At 36.5% G+C, this 17828-nt stretch overlaps 1 protein-coding gene and 4 long non-coding RNA genes across 6 annotated transcripts in view; 3 read left to right on the plus strand and 2 right to left on the minus strand.

Annotated features, from left to right (window-relative positions):
• LOC122521279 overlaps nt 1-2016 on the minus strand; it is a 48560-nt gene extending 46544 nt beyond the window's left edge. Inside the window, exon 1 of the long non-coding RNA XR_006304724.1 lies at nt 1942-2016. This is a non-coding gene — a long non-coding RNA (uncharacterized LOC122521279). The remainder of the gene's footprint in view (nt 1-1941) is intronic.
• Nucleotides 1-17828, plus strand: part of LOC122521273 (UPF0489 protein C5orf22 homolog) — a 443816-nt gene that overhangs the window by 411784 nt on the left and 14204 nt on the right. The gene's annotated exons all lie outside the window — the stretch shown is intronic.
• On the plus strand, nt 1259-3407 carry LOC122521276. The gene is made up of 3 exons (XR_006304718.1): nt 1259-1486; nt 1554-2378; nt 2785-3407. It is a non-coding gene; the product is annotated as an uncharacterized LOC122521276 (long non-coding RNA).
• On the plus strand, nt 3656-8368 carry LOC122521286. Its single transcript, XR_006304731.1, has 2 exons — nt 3656-6185; nt 6469-8368. It is a non-coding gene; the product is annotated as an uncharacterized LOC122521286 (long non-coding RNA).
• Nucleotides 13291-16186, minus strand: LOC122521280. Its single transcript, XR_006304725.1, has 2 exons — nt 15486-16186; nt 13291-14231 (listed from the first exon to the last, which is right to left on the minus strand). It is a non-coding gene; the product is annotated as an uncharacterized LOC122521280 (long non-coding RNA).

Here is a 17828-nt window from a genome sequence, read left to right on the forward strand (position 1 = left end):
TCAGTTAAATCGTGGTAACCCTAGGTTTTACCCAAAATAACTAACATATACCTTTTTAGGAAAGCATATAAAAAGAATTTTATTATATACTAAAACTCATAATCTTAGGAAATAACGAGATTATAGGTATATGAATTCAAAAGAGGCGAGTAGTTTAAGTATAGGTACGTACAAAGTCGATGAAACAGCATGACTGACAGAAAATTTATTTTCAAAGGAAATAGAGAGATAAGAACGAATCTATGAGCAATTATTATTCGCGTTTATTTTATTTTCATTTTCATAGTTTTCGAAAGAAATGTAATTTAATCCCTTAAATCAGTGGAAAAATTCTATCTAGAGATTTTAGTTTTTTTATTTAGAATTTTAATTTTTGTTGGTGTATGTATAACTTATTATTATTTACTATTTTTATTATTTATTATATATTAATTGTATTATTTATTATTTATATATTGATATTATTTATTATTTTCTTTTTTACTATATCTCTTTTGTTAAATTTATATACTAATTTTTATTAATTATTATTTATTATTTTCTTTTTAACTTGATCTGTTTGTTAAATTTATGTACTAAGGGGTTTATCCCGTAAATAAATAAATAAATAAATAAATAAATTAGATAATCTTTGGTTGGAAGGCCTTAAAGCGAAGAAACATATATTTTCTCTCTCTGAATTTACAGCAGTGCATTATACTCAGATATTGAAACGAAATCGAAGAATATTTTTCTTACTTTTGGGATCAAATTTAAATCCCATACTTTATCTACTTATCTCTTGAATACATATATTACTTATAATTGTTTGAAGTATGTTATTCTGCCTTCGTTTATATTTAAATAGATCAGTATATAGTTATTTCAGGGTTTTACTAGTCATTTCGCAAATTAACGAATTTCACAAAGTATATACATTAGTATATATATTATATATTACTAAGTAATTTTTTCTTATTAAACTTCCAACGATGTTTAATAACGAGTGCAAATTACGTTGAGTTTTTCTCGAAAAGTGAAAGAAAGAGTGGGGAGTTGATGTAGACCAGGCAAAAAAAGAACGAAAAGAAGGGGGGAGAAAGAGAGTAAGTAAGTGAGAAAGAGAGAGAGAAAGAGAAAGAGAGGGAAGGGTTGATGAGTGCAACCGGTGTCTTCCTCCCCACCTTCCGCTTCGGACAGACGGCAAAACGACCTCGCGGCTTTCCGTTACCTAAATCGTTCTGTCAGTTTACTACGATATCTCGTTGAAGACTGACGTTTCTGTGACAAACATTTCGCGATAATAACTAAATAATTCATATAACATTGGTGAAAAATTTGAAAATGATATCGAAAAAAGCAATGTGTGTCTTGGTCCATTCTTCAAACGTAGTTTTCTATTTGTGATTTTTAATCGTGATTTCGATGAATAATATTTAATTAATCTTATTCGTTTTATTTTTTTTAATTTTATTTTTGTCATTTATTTCAGTCAAATTTCAACGAGGTATTATATTTAGTATCCTTTTAAAAATAATCACACTAATCGCAACTATTTTTCTTTTTTTTTTTAGAAATTGAAAAGGAAGAATGCATCGCGGTTTACGATACTTCGGATTTTTCTTTAGATTTTTCCTCGATTTTTTAAATTGAGCGTTCCGTTCCCGTCCGAAGTAAATCATAATTCGTTTATCAAGTTTCTGGTACTCTCTCCTTCGTTCCGCCCCCAAAGAAAATTCTATTCATTATTCCTCTACAAATATAATATTTCGATTTGTCCTCGTTAAAATAACGTACATTTGTCAGAATCAAGCGTTGACAAAATTTCACTAATAAATTCTTTATACAATTCGATGTACCTTTATGGGATTACATGGTTTATACAATGAGATCTTTTAATCTTTAAAAAAAAAAAAGTCAAAACAAATATAATTGAATTACAAAATTTGAAAAAGTACTTACTCAGATAACGCATCGTTTTATGGTGTTTTCTTAAGATCTTGAAAAATCGTCGAATTTTCTTCATAATACGCAGAGATGATCGAACACGAAAGAATCATTCGTTAAAATGTATAAAATACATGAAGTAAATGTAAACTATATGAGAGTACAATCAAAGGATAACGTGAAAGAAAGGACATGATAGCAGAAAAAATAGAAACGGAGAGAGAGAGAGAGAGACAAACGGAACTCGAGTAAAAGCTCGGAAACAAAAAGAGAGATGAAGAGAAAGTGAGAATGAAACGAGTGAGGAGAGCAGAGAGTGGGAGAGCGAGTTATTAAGAGCACGGGGAAGGTCGAGCATGGTGGGGTGGTACCTAGTGACGTAATTAATTCAAAACGAAGACACGACGCAGCGCCACGGAAGGGAAACAATCAGCTGTTGACTCTCCTCGGAGGTATTTGGCGCGCTAGCTCTTTTGCTCGTGAAGAAGAAAGAACACTCTTTTACATATAATTATTTTCTTTTTTTATCAAAGAAAATTTTTAAAGAGATCTTATGTGAAACTTATTTAAAAACTTTGGACGATCCAATTAAAAAAAAAAAAAGAAAGAAAAAAAAAAGAGAAAAATGCATTATTCATGCAAAGAAAGAAATTGTCAAATAAAAGTGTATTCTAAAGAATTGTCACTATACGGGACACACACGTCGAAAAAGAAAAAAAAAAGCTGTGACATCATAATGAAAAATAATATTTCCCATTGTTTCTTTTCACGACTATTTGAAAGACATCACGAAGCTAATGCAAGAGTCAACTTAGCGCGAAAGTTCATTCTCTTAAAACTTTATCTTCCCGAAAATAGATAAGGGAAAGAACATTGGTGCCAGGACGAGGGCGTAGGAAGGACTGAGAGAGGATCTAGAAGCGAATCCTGCCATCTCGAAGGACCGTCCAACGGGAACTGTACCGTCGAACGTCGCGACGCCGGCGTCTGCGTCCCATCTGCCTATGTACATATATATCTATATGTATATATATATATATATATATATGTACACCTATTGTATATATAGGTATATGTATCTACGCGCTTACATATATACACAAGCTTGTTTAATATGTTATCCGTGTATGCGTGAATATCCTCCGCTAGATTCAATCCGTCTTCGGTTAGACAGTATATTTCGCCGAATACTTTCAATTCTTCCACGTCTCGTAGTTGCGCTATATTTCACTCCTTTATCATACACGCGCGAGTCTGCCGGAATTCAAAACGTACTTACGTGATATGAGTAATATTGTAATTCTTAACAAAGAAACACGTAGAAAAATATATTTCCGATCGATAAAACGTAATTCGATAAAAGGAAAATAAAATATTAAATTATATTTATTCGTCGAAAATCATTTAGATAATTTTCCAAAGTTATCTACAATTTTTATAAACGAGTATATGTTATTAAATAAAAAATAAATTGGTATTAATTAACGAATTATTTATTTTATCTAAGATAAGATAAGACAAAAAGACAAATCTAAAGAAAAGAAATACGTCGATTAAGGGAAATTTCGAATTTGTATTTTTCCGAGTTTCTCATCAATACTTTTTCTGAGAATCGCGTCCTGCGCGCAGAAACTCATCCTTTCCCAACCCCCGCGTAGAACGCGACGCCCTCGAGGCAACTCCTGCCTTGGATGGCTGGCACGCAGGCGTCAACATGGCCGCGGCACGTCGACTCCATCCGCCTAAACGAGTCTGTCCTTCGTTTAACTCCTATCAGTAATTAATAAAACGCCACCAAGTGCTCCTTGCCCGAAGAGATGTCGCGTGAAAGTAGAAACTCGATTGAAGAGAAAACAATATATTTTTTGTGATGTGTTAATATCGACTCGAGAGGAAACGAGTGTATCCTTTAAAACAATGCGATTATCATCTGCGTAATTTACATCGCCGTGAAGTGTTTCTTACGGAAGAAAATATTAGTTAATGAATGACAAATGAGATCATCGTTGACGTTCTGTTTATGTAGACTTCAAATAATTCTTTTTTAAAAAAAATATTTCTCGTAGAATTTCTTGAACGTTAACGACGTCTTTCGATTTTTATTTGCATGATCGAAACAATTATTAAAAAAAAATCTGAATTTGTTTAACGCAATACATCCCAAAAAATACGTACCCTAATTATTATAAATTGTCGAATTAACCGTTCCCATATAGCACATTTCTTTCAAAATATTCAATGTTCCTCTCTTCGAGTCTAAAACAACATTGAATATGATCGTATATTAGTTTCTAATTATTTACATCGTTCGTCCTTTTATTGAAAACATTATACACAAGGAAATGACATTCGTCAAATAAAGAAACGATAATTCACTGCTTATACTCTTCCAGGAAAGAGAGAGAGAGTACAATATAAACAGAGAGTATTCCAAGTACATCCTTTGAGAGAGCCTTTAGATCTGTTTTTTATTCTCTTGGCTTATATTATACGACTCATACCATTCCTTCTTTTACAATAGCGAAAGAAGAAAAGAGAAAAAAGAGAAAGAGAGAGAGAAAGAGACAAAAAAACAAGAGAGAGGAATAAAAAGCACAGAAAACGACATATCTTGAACGGTAGTTCATTAAAGCAGAGGGACGACTCGACTTAACCCCTCGCCGATGAAACTGAGTCACGTCGTGCAGCCGGCTGGCCGTATATGCAAATCACTCGCGTGGGGTATTCCCCTTTTCTCTCTCTTCCTATTTCCCTTTCTCTTCGCTAACATTGAGTGGAAAAAAAAGAGACTTCGATGGTGGGGATGAACGAGAAAGCTCATTAGTTTTTTTTCTATCGTGATAGGGGTATTCCGTTGGTAAACGGCAGCCATCGTAACTTCCCTCACAGTTACCACTACTACTGCTACCACTACTCCTTCCACCACCACAAGCATTGACCACCAAACTGCTCTTGAATTGTTTATGCGAGAGCACGCTTTATGGTACGGTAGGTGGGTTTATATCGGTGACCCAGAAACATATCGTACTTTTATACGAATTATCGAGTACGACGATATAGGTTATGTTTTTATTGTTTTTTTTATTTATATAAACAATTAAAGAAAGAACAAATTTCATTGCCTTTCTGCTATATTATGTATAACTTATTTTTAATGTAATATATTTTAACGATAATAACAATTATGAAGAATAAATTATTCTTTTTTAAAAGTAACACATTACGAATAATAAGTTAATGCGATAATTTAGATTTCACTCTGACTTCGTCGTTTCCCGAGTCAGTGATTCGTAATAACGTATGCAAGCGCTAACACGCGAGAGAAATCGTTCGATAAATCAAATCAGAGAGTCATTGTACATTCGCGGCCTTCTCAGGTATAGCACAGGATTGCCAAAATTGCGTTGGAGAAAGAGAGAGAGAGAGATAGAGAAAGGGAAAGAGAAAGAGGGTAGATGAAAATGATTGAGAGGAAAAAGGAGCGAGTCGTGAGAATGAAAAGCGCAAGGAAGGATATTCAAATTTGGAACCCTCGTTAGTCCTCGAATTTCTCAATGTGCAATAATTTATCATCGGGCCCCGCTGAGGTGAACGATCGTACAATACCGGACTACCTGCATGCATAATTTATCCGGATTTTCAAGAAAGAAAGAAAGAAAAAAGAAGGAAGGAAGGGCCCAAAAAGAAAAGGGTTGCTTCCGCAGGAACGTATATCGATTCTTTTATTTTTCCTTTTTTACCCTTCTAGTACGTAAACGGAATAAAATGATAAGTAAAAAATTAAATTCACCGATATGCGTTTATTAAATCACGAGATGAACTTGCAGACAAAATTTCTAGCAAGTTGCACCGTAGTCGAAAGATTCAGTATTGAACAAGATCAAAGTATTTTTTCTAGCTAGAATAATCCACAGCAAAAGGGATAAAAAGTTCAACGATACAGCCCTGGACCCTTCGCACAGGATCCTACATGTCACTGGTGTGTACCTGTGAGACCAGGAAGGAGCCCTCAACCCTTTTCCTTAGAGAAGGAGAGACCTCTTTTTATGCGTGCATCAGGAAAAAAGCAAGAAAAAGAGAGAGAGAGAGAGAGAGAGAAGAGGAAAAGGAAACTTCCCTCCCTCTCGGATGCTAGCAATCCTACCCCACCGGTTTCATCCTGCTTTTTCACGATGAAAAGGCCTCCAATGGGGGTTGATTCAATGGTATTCTAATTATATGCAAAGACGTACGACTGCGATGTACCATCGGTCTCTTATGTAAGAAAGAAGGATATGCTTACGTAACGTACGATTCCTTTTCCGGTAGGAGCACGTAATTCTCCTTTGAAAGCGAAATAGATCCGAGCTAATCGCGAAACGGAGCTACCTACTACCGTCGCAGCAGAACACTATTTTATTTTTTACCTTCGATTCGTCATATTTTTATTTATATATAGTACGAACGGTGCGCTTGTTTATCGATCCCCTATCCAATTGTAGACATTCTCGAAATTCAATTTACGTAGTCTTCTTTAACCGCTTGTATAACTTTCCCTTTCAGTTGCGATAAGATATATGTATGTATGAGACGAGAGACTATCGATGAACGTATGAGTTATCGCCGGTGCCCAAATTGCTTGCCAAGCGCGGTGATGTAGAGCTCCAGGCCGAAGATTTATTTCTCGAATGGAATGGTAAGTTAGTAAAGCTCTAAGCCGCGTAGCGTCAAGCTCAAGGAACCGAAGTCTCGCCTCGTTTCATGGCTGAATGTATCAACGCGAGCAACGTACTCAAGACTCGATTTTTTCAGTAGACTTCATCGTGCTCCCACATTATTTCCTTCCTTCGACACCGCACAAGCCCAATTTCACGGGAACCTCCCTCTTACTGATCGTAAGGCAAATGAAAGGTTATATTATATATGTAGAATATAGAACAGAATAGTAAAAATGTCTCCGATTGATCAATTAAATTTGAATATTTCAACGACGGTATATGGATTTCAAAATGAAAATAACATATGAAATGTTTTTACATAGAGATATCTTATTGAAAAAGATAAAAATATTATCTGTATTTTCGTCACAAATGGAAGAAACATTAAGCGATACAATTTTTAGCAATAGTCTGTTCTTTGATGTCATTCTTAAAGAATCCAAGAACGCCAGGAGGAAATATCGATATTCCGTGGCTGTATCGGCCAAAATTTCAAGCATGGCCGAGCCGTTTGATGACAAACGCACCCTCGCAGGCAGAGAGTGGAAGCCGAAATGCGTCCACCCCGCCTATTCGAGGGGGATGAATTCGACCAATTGATGGGTTTCGAGTTGGGCCTGGATCAATCAACGAACGGCGTCGTTCAAAGCCAGTGGCCATTCCTACACCACTGACCTCGTTCGTTGCTTTTTCCTTTTTCAAAAGCAAATTGGATTTTTAATCCCATGCGTATGCCGACACAGGACAGTACTCTATCCAAATTTCGTTTCGTGTCTTTCGATACGCTTTAATCTTTGAAACATCCTACAAATATGCAAACTTATTCGAGTGGACAAAAACAGTCGAAATTCTGCGTGAAATTCTTTGTGATATTTTCAAATAATAAATAATACAATATAAACCTTTAATTTGTAATCATCAAAGAAATACAAATAAATAATTATTTATACAAAATTGTTGACCAATCGTGATACCTTTTACGAGTTAGATTACGATGTCTTCGTTAGGGAAAAAAGAAGATTACAATTTGCGGTTTAGCAGCACACATACACACGATACCGTTTATTTAACCCCATTTCTACCGCAAGTTTGCTTTTGTGTATCGAAAATCCGGTTAAACGAGCCGACGATCGATTCGATCGGACAGCCATAATATCGCGGAGATGCTTCTCAACTCGCGATACGTGTGGAAAGGCAACGTAACGCAACCCTATCTCCTCTAGCTCTCGTTTTTCTCGGAGCCGCTTAAAATGTCTACCTGACGTGTTCCCCCTTTCTTATCCTCTCTCATTCTCTCTTTCTCTCTTAGATGTTCAGAATAATATGTATAAGAGAAAAGAAACGCGTAGCATAATACGATCCTGCCCTTACTCGTCCTTGCGAGGATAATGCGCAGGATAGGATACATTTATCCTAACCGAGACCCTGTTTCTATTTTTTATACCGACCCATGCGTGAATTATTAGCATATGGTATTTGATATATTCGATAGTTTACCAAGATAATACTATAGTTTGCATTATATTGTACGTTAGAATGAGCTCGCTGAACCAACATTTTCCTTTTACATATTTTAATCCCATTTATGTTAGGAAATAACGAAAGACAGTCCTCCTATGTTCTAGGAAAAACTAATTCAAAGAAACTAATTTACCATAGAGGTCTCAAGCGTATTCAGGAAAATCAATTTGCAAGATATTTGGCGAGATGCTACGAGGTAAATAAATTTCACCTATTAAACTGTACCTGGTATCCGTGAGTATAACATTTGGAGCGTGTACGCGCGAGAAAATAATCCGTGTACAACGTGGCGACCCGGCTGAAACCGAGTTTAAGCTGCGTCAGATTGTCCTTTCACAAGCGTAGTAAGTCAACGTTGCTGTAATTTCAGAGGGCGCCGGCGCTATCGGAGAAATAAGCGTTTGGCGCCGCGTGCAGTTGATTGTGACGTATGATACTCGTACATTATACACCTCGCAGCTTCGTCTCGGTTTCGAGTTTCGACATTTTTCTCGGTACTTTATTACACGCTTGAGATATTTCGGCTCTCCCGCCTTTATATATCGCATTCAGTCACCGTAAGAAAGAGTTTACGTTACGTTACCTACATATGTCAAAAAAATATCTGCAAATGTGCGCTTGCGTTTACGCGTGCGCAAAATCTTGGATTTTCAAAATCATCCGATACGTACAATTTTTATTAAAGAATGTTCTGATATGTTTGCTCTGATCAAAATTAAAAAGTAATCTAAACTCGTTGGTGAGATATATCGAATAAAATAATAGAATTTATTGTCAAAAATTAAAATATAAATGATATTCCTCAAAAAAACTCGGAGAAAAAATCAAGACCTCGTTATTGTCGATATTAAATTGCTATAATTCCTTTACATTGGTATGAATGTAAAGGGAAAGTCAAGAGAAGGCGTTGAAGAGGCTAATAACGTCTCATAAAGTTTAATCACAGCGAAGGGAAAAGCTGAAGGGAAAAGTGGAGCGTGCCTGGAGACCAAATTTTTTCCAGTGTAATTAAAAATTAATTCAGTATCCCTCTCTCTCTTTCTCTCTGTCTCTTTTGACTAAAGGTAGACATATATAAATCGTAATTTTCTTTTTTCCATCAGAATACTTTTTCTTCGCAGAGTTTCCATACGAATGTTTACATTAGGAAAGGGTAGACTATTATTTTTTATGTTCCATGACACGCCAGATCGACCTGGTGGTGAGATCATAAAGGATACCTCTCACCCTTATGAGAACACCGCAAGGTCGATAAAACAGTTCAACCCCTAGAAACTCGATCGCATCGATGTGGTAGAATACTTTTCTGAAGGGTAACTTTTTTCGATCGTGGCGATCCTAGCGGCGATTGTTCGTAACTTTAGATAAAATTTACCCTTCTGACATCCACCTTTCCTGTCTACAAGTACTCTTTTTTGAACAAGAAATCTTATTGTTTCTAGAAAAATATAATCAATTATTTGTTATAACATTTTTACAAAGATTTATCAAAAAATAAACTGTATCATTAGGTTCATTATAAATTAGTTAAAAAACTAATCCGATTTAAACTTTTCTTAAAACTAGCTTCTAATATGGAGTAAAAAATAAAACAAACATCAAATATCCTATTGTCTTGATAATGTTAAAGAAGATAAAGATTCGTTTGATGAAACGAAAATAGGCGTTGAATTTTCATTAGCGCCTGAAGTTAGGCAACGAAATATACTCGAGCGAAAGCCGGGTTCACAGAACTGGAGAAGGGTTGACAGCTCCTGGATTTACATAATGCTTACGCCATAACGTAGGTATCCCGGTATACAACGTGACTGCATTGACATCACTGATACATTTTCTATATCAATGACATAGTTATAATCACGAATTCAAAGTTTTCGCAGTCAAATATAAAAATGAGTTAAAAATTTGTTGCAAAATACTTAATTCTAATATTGTTCATTAATATGATAATACGAATATGATTCAAAGGAAGAAAGATGTCTTTCCTTCCTATATTCTTATCATTTTTACAAGGAAATTTTTCACAGCAGCTACTCGTTGCAATGATGAGCAGGCGGGATAACGAGACGTCTCCATCCGCGATTGCGGAGTAGGATTGGGATATCGTGATCAACGGTGAGAGCTGACTGGGATTTATAATTGATGAGAGCTATAGAACGACGCCAAGGTGTCGTTATCTGCACTGACAAGATAATACTTGCGAAAGCCAAGAGCCCTCTTCGGTCCTCTTTCTGCATCCTACCACTTTTCTCTCTCTTTCTCTTTCTCTTTTTCCTACCGCTTTTCTCTTCTCGATAGCACTCCTATTTCCATGAACTCGAGTATTCTCTCTTTATTTCTTTTACACCCGATAGCTCTTCAAAAAGAGATCGGCTTAACACTGTATCATAGATAGATACATATTTGTATGTTTTTATAGACATATATATTTTGTTGTTTTTTTTTTTAAATAAAAAACGTATATATTCGGAAGATTCGGCTTCTCTGGTAGTATTAAATAAGTGTGAGAAAGTGTTAATAGAGAAGTGCCTCGAACTCATAAAAAAGAAGTGTAAAAAGATGAATATTCGAAAGGTAATAAAAATAAATAAATGTGAAAAAAAAATCCTAAAAAAGAAAACACAGAATTATTGTTTTCCTTCAAAATGCTGCTTTAATTATGACATCGATGTTACGTAGAGATGATAGGAGAAAAAAAAAAGAAAGAAAAGGAAGAAAAACGAGTTGGTCGTAAAAGGAAACGCGAGTACACAGGTATGACGCGACGAACAATTAAGTTAATGTTTCGAAGCCATTAGCTCATCGTCGTTGAAGCGACGCTTCGTAAACAGTGTCGAGTCGTCTCGATACCAGCCCCGTCCAGCTACGTCCGGCTTGGTGAGACACGAAATCGATAGGGTAACTAATCGATCTTCCTCCTCCTTTCTCGTTATTCTCTGAATTCCGAATCTACGATGGGGCAGTTCCACGTGGGTGCTGCTTGTCGGTATACGAATGGCCATAGTACGCGGTTCTCTGTATGCACGTACCGCATACAAGCACAGTCCAGGCGTACTTGCACGTTATCGAGATCACCTGCTGTCCACTCCACATGTCACCCGCAGGCGAAATCGCGCAACCGACACCGGGCCTTCGCCTCAACCAATCGCCTCTTCGAGCATACCTTTTCTTTTCTACCTTCATCGAGTTTCTTTTTTTTCGACACTGATTACACAATTCTCAAGCTCGATCATTATCAAGATATATAATATACATCCCGAATCATCGATGTTCTCTGCACTCTTTTTCACTCTTATTAATCAAATTCGAAAATTCATGGTTTCTTTGGCGAATATCATTGGTAATTTTGGCCACAAGTTTAATTGATATTATTTATCTACGACCTAAGGACCGAACGATCTTACGCTTCGTAAAGTCCGTTCTGGACGTTTACGCCATCATAGTTTTAGACATATTAGCAAAATATGCAAAGTAAGGGTGACCGGTCCTTTAGGAAGACGATCTTCCAGATGGTCTGCTCTCAAGCCAATACAGAAACCGTGAGACTATTCTTCGAAATTCCGGAATATTGAACCCGATTCATGGTTCGGCTCACGTCAGAAGAGTCTCCCTCTATCCATGATGCTTTTCTTTATATTTCAACAGGCGGTCACCTTGTCGCGTCATCGTCTAACCACATCATTGACTCCTTTGACCATTCGCTCAAGTTAAATACTAGTGGAAAGCTTAGAATACTCTCTTCTTCGGTAAATGCGTTTGTATCTTCCGCATGCCAAAAATAATATCTTTCTTGGTATACATATTTTTGTTTGAAAATTTTTCTTAAAATTTACATGAACAATTTCATTTACGACAATATATTATGGCGTCAATTAATCGTTTTCAAGGTAATATGATATTTAGCACGATATTTGCTTTTACTAGCTGAATGACGGATCGTAAATTAATGTTGTGTACATATAAAGCGAGAGAAAAAAAAGTTGAAGGGCGATAGCACGGTTATAGTTACTCGCAAGGGACAATTAGAGTGGTCCACGAAGGAACGGGATATCCCGTCGTGGCTCCGAGTTAATGTACTTAGGCGACTCCGATTACATTACCCCACCGTTACCGAGAACGAGGAGGGCTGAAACTTCAAGGCCGAAGCGCCACGTGTTTCGTGGTTAACTGAAAAGCTTCTCGTAACGCTTAGTTAAAAGCTATATGTATATACTAAATTTTTACCCCTGATTTTAAATTTGATATCCATAACATTTATTTTTACAACTTCCACGATGTTATAATTGTTCAGAAAATATACAGTTTTAAACGTTTTCATATTATCTACAAGTAGTGTATTTTGGTTCTTGCTGAAAACACATTGATTATTGAATAGTAACTTTTTAAACAGAATCATCAGCTTGAAGTTCTTTTACATGGAGAATAAGAAAAAGCAAGAAGAAAATAAATATGATCGTTATCCAGCCCTCTTTCTTAACCTTCGTCGAATGTACGTACCCTCCGCCCATCGCATCATCAAATATCGATGCCACGTGAATTTTCTGGGACACCGGCAGGAAGCTATAGTGCCACCCTCCGATTACAATGCCAGATAGCAACGGGACTATTACGCCGTATCTTGAAGCAGGAAAAATGGCTGAGAAATATGAAAAAACTCCGAGATACTAACGATTTTTGTCCTGCGAGTACATGGCGTACCTACATATATAAACCTTCATTAAAATATTACCAACAGGAAAATTATTTAAAATATATACATTTTTCATGAGTATTCTTTCTCTGTCTACTTTTCATATCAAAATTCTTTCAAGAATTATAGAAGACTAAACGTGCGAATTTGTTCGGACTCGTTTAATTGAACCAATCGACCGCGTATTATCCGTATTAAGCTTTTCGCTCGGTTTCTCTCCTCGAGCTGATTCTGCTAGCGTAATTTTGCGACTGTCGGATAATTCGATCCACTGGAGATTTAAGTGGAATAAAGGGGAGAAAAAGACGAAGAAAACCTGTAGTTCGGGCCAACGGAGACTATTAATGTACCCTTACCAACGTCTACTCGATATCGGCTACAACTCTTCAAGATGTCTTACCAACTACAAAATATCAAAACTTTTAACAGTATATTGAATATAAAAAGAAAAATATATTAGATAATCAAGAAAGTTCGTGCCATTTTAATCAATAGAGATAAATAATATACAAATGTAGATAAATACGAGACAAACTTTCTTTACTTAGACTTTACATAATATATAATATATTCTTTATTAATAAAGAAATAATCGTTTACAAATATTATAAATCAAAGAAAAATGAATACAATAAAAGGAAAAAGAAACACAATAGTTCTCACATTGTTCTTGTTTCAACAAATCTCCAAACCTTCGGCAAACGCGATCTTTCAATATACTTACTGGTCCAATAGTAAGCATTGCCAAAGATAAAACAGTAAACAGGTCATTTGATCCATTGAAACCAATTGGGATATTGAACTGCTTTTAAGAAATCGTGTACTCTCTCTCTCTCTCTCTCTTTCTCTCTCTCTCTCTCTCTCTCTCTCTCTCTCTTTCTCTCTCTCTCTCTCTCTCTCTCTCTCTCTCTGAGTATCGAGTGGAAGGAAGAGAATAGGAGAGAATGCTTCCATGGTCTTTCGGGATTGTCCGTCACTAAATAACCCGAAGGCATTCCGATCCTTGTGGTCGCGGGAGCGTGTTGATGAGTCGGGGAGATGGTCTCGGTTAATCACGCAATTTTCATCAGTTTCTATCAACCACAACCCTCGTAGCCCCCTCGAAACTAAGAGGTGGTTTGCCTCTCGATGAGAGAAGGTGACTGGTCGGTTAAAGAAGGAAGCAATGGCGCAGAATAGAAGTGGGCAATTGCTCGTAACTCGCTAAACCAGCTCCTTCCACTACCCCCCAACCCCTCGATACACGTCGACCAGCAAAAGTCTGTTAAACTCACCAACGAAAAGCCCTTCGCTAAATCTGACCGACCCTTCGTCGCGACGACCATCTTCCTTCCTTCCTTCCTTCCTTCCTTCTTTCCACTCTCTCTTACTTGATAAAAGGGTTAGTTGCTGTCCTCCTACAAGAGCATGAGTGAATATACTAGGGAGAAATTAACTCTTTAAAATTGGAAGCATTTGAAAACAATTAATAGCCCATTTTCAAAAACTATTTCTATCAAATACGCGGTTTATTGCTGATATCGTTTTTATTTTTAAATCAACAGCTTCAAGATACTATTTAAATTGATAAACTTCTTATTAATTGTGCCAAGTTGTTGTTACGATTTTAACAGGAATATAAAATAACGAACAACTCGTTCTCAACGGTGTTGGTACGTTAATTAAAATAAATTATATAATATTAATAAAAAAGCATATAAATCATTGTGTAATTTTTTTCTATATATCTTTAGTTTCTACAGAAAGGAAGAAAGAAAGAAAGAAAGAAAAAAAGAAAGAAAGAAAGAGAGAGAGAGAGAGACCATTCTATTGCGTACTTCGGAATGAATTCGTTTTTCAGAAATTCGGTCGCGAAAAAAAGCGAAAAGGAAGGTATAAAAAGGAACGACGAAAATATTGCTTGAAATCGGGGCGCGAGAGAGTGTCGAGATCATGGAAGGATAAAAAGAGAGCGAGGTTAGAAAAGAGGATGAAGAGATGACGCGAGGAAGGAAAAGAAGGAGAGAAAAAAACAGAGAGAAAGAGAGAGAGAAAGAGAACGAGAAAAGGACGAAGAGAGAGGAAAGTTTGGTCGGAGGGTAGTTGGGTACTCAGAAACTCGCGGAGACCCTCTAACGAGCTCTTTTCTTCCCTTCCTATTTATTTCTGTTCCTTATTTAACCGACCCCCACCAGCTATGCTTCATCCTCCTCGGGCTCTCGTTTTTCTCGTCTCCGATGGAAGACCGAAACTTCTCTTTCTTCGCCGTAGGAGCAGGAACCCACCCTCTAGGCATCACTGAACGAGGACCAACCTTGAGGACCGCCCGAATAAAAGTGACGGCGGGGGAGGTAGAGCGAAAAAGATGAAAAGAGGAAGAAGGGAGAGAGTAATATGTTGGCGCATAATAAAAGCCCCTATACTAGTGAATTTCTTTAAATCGTATTCGACGATTCGCACTTGCTGGTCGCCATTTTGAAATTATAGATAATAACGTCTAGATATTACGTATATAAGACTTAGATTATAATTTATGTGTGTATAAAGTCGCGTGTTTCTCATATATATTCTCTCGTAAGAAGAATAAGTTTCTCGTATCACTTTTGCGTTCCTATCATTATTTACACAGGCAGGGAAGAACGTTTTGATATTTTACGCAGTCGACGCTGTACCGTGCCATTTTCTTCTATATTTCCTCCGATATTCGTCGGAAAATTGATTTGAACAGACATTTCTCTTTTTCTATCACTCCGTCACTCCTGTTTCCCCATTCTGTCTCTAATCCTCGTAGGAACCGCGGCAGCTTGTTATTAATGAATCTCCATGCGACTGTAGCTCGACGTAGGTAAAATAAAAAATGGCGCTCCCACGACTTTACCACCCCCGTGTCGCCAAGCGAGAGACAGGAGGGGTATAGGGAAGGCCGAAGTGGAAGGAATGACGGGGGTGAAACTGCACGAATAAAAATGCCCTGTTCCCTGTGGCAAGGAGGCGGCGGCAACGGCGGAAAAGAGGGGTGGACTAAAGGGGAGGGTTTGTGTGCTTCAACGACTTGTGATCTGATCAATAAGCCGGTATAGGGGATTATTTTACGACAAGCCGTAGTACGTGTTTTCTCACACGAGTTTAAACCTCTCTTTGTGAAAATATCGAAGACTCAATAATGATTGCGATTCGTTCGAACGTTCCTTTCTTTTTCTATTGTACGTTTTTCTACTTATTTTTAATTTTTATGTATTCGTTTCCATGATATCGTTCGTTTTTCTGCTAAGATAATAGTTTCCCTCGAGCATCGACAATGCCTATCATATTTTACCTATATTGATTTTTTTCTAAATTAAATACAATATATTAAAAAATATATTATGAGATATATAAGCAAATTTTAAATTAGAAATTTATGGAATCCAAGTACGTCGTCGACATAGGATCCTTCGATTTTTCGCAATGGAGGGGAACCAATTTCGTTCCAGCTTAAGTTTTTTCCGAAGATTTCGATTAGAATTGACGAAGGGTAGAAGTTGTTTTTCGAATACCTCAAAACGTGAGACTTCTTAAATCTCTCAGTCTGAGTTTCTTCGGATGCTTATGCGGGGTAGCCTATACTAGCCCTTAACAATCGGTTTAGCAGGAAAAACTTGGAGTCTGAACTTGTGGGTGTTACTATTACTACCGGTGATCCCGATGGTAGTAGGCTCTTCCTTCCGCTTTACAGGAATTGAATTTTAAAACCACTACGCTTATTCCATGGAACAATAATATTTCTGAAGCATTATACCTGCTGCTATTTTTATTTACTATGAATTTGGTATAATACGAGTTCATTATTTTTCATTTTCCCCGATACATACATATTTATTTATATTAGATATGCACCTATATATATTTACGAATAAGAATTTAACAGAAATAAAAACAATGTGATCAACATATCAAATATAAAAAATCGCATTGAATAACGATGGAGAAGAATGATAAAGAAAATACAGAGAAAAGATGAAGACTGGATAAGACGAGAATGATGAATCGGCCGGAACGAAGAAAAAAAGCGCGACATAGAGATAATTTAACAAGAGAAAATGTCGCATTGTGCTTTGCGCGGAGGCATTATTATTTAGAGGCCGGCATTATCCAGCAGGGTAAAATTGGCGGGAGGGAAAACTGATACAGAAGAGAATGAAACAGAAAATGGCTGAATAAGAAAGAGTAAAAATGAGTAAGAGCAAAAGAGAGACAGAGAGAGACAGAGAAAGAGAGAGAGAGAGTGAGAATGAGAAAGAGAGTCGGAGAGGGTAAAAGGAAAAATAAAGAAAAAGAAGATGAGTCTTTGTGCCATCTACTACAATGATCGAGAAAGAATACTCCACCGCGTGGTGATTCGTCCTCCTCGTTGATCATTCCTCCTTGACTGCGAGGGTATCTCCGTTCTTTCAATCCTCCTCATTTCTTCCACGTGCAAGTCGTCGGTGGCTGCTGCACGTTCTTCAAAAAGCATCGAAAAGCCGGCGGATAATTTATTCTCAACAATAACTATCAGAAACAGAAACCGTATCTTATTTTCTTTTAATATCCAATCATTTTCCTTCTTATTCCCGTCGTACCCAAAATTACATTGGCTTTGTAAGTTTTAATGAAACGATACAGCATGTACATACGGTTAGGAAAATAGAAAAACTAACTATGAACATATACGTAGTTGCATATGTATATATGCACGTCTATATAATATTCATTAAATTTTGATATTCAAATTAATGTATAGAAAAACATTACAATTCTACAAGCTACGTTTAACGCTTTATGGCCCAAATATTTCAAGTAACTGGAAACATAAATTATATTACTTGGAAACAATAAATATTAACTTCTAAATACAAATTAACAAGTAATTAACCATTTTCAATGATATTAAATTTATTCCAATTTTTCAAGCAAGAATTGATAGTTAATACAAGGATATTTGATCAATTTTTTAATAGAAATTAGAGAAAAATATGTATGGACGCCACATAAGG

The sequence above is a fragment of the Polistes fuscatus genome, unplaced genomic scaffold (genome assembly GCF_010416935.1).
Source record: "Polistes fuscatus isolate 324 unplaced genomic scaffold, CU_Pfus_HIC Scaffold4, whole genome shotgun sequence".
Lineage (NCBI taxonomy): Eukaryota > Metazoa > Arthropoda > Insecta > Hymenoptera > Vespidae > Polistes > Polistes fuscatus.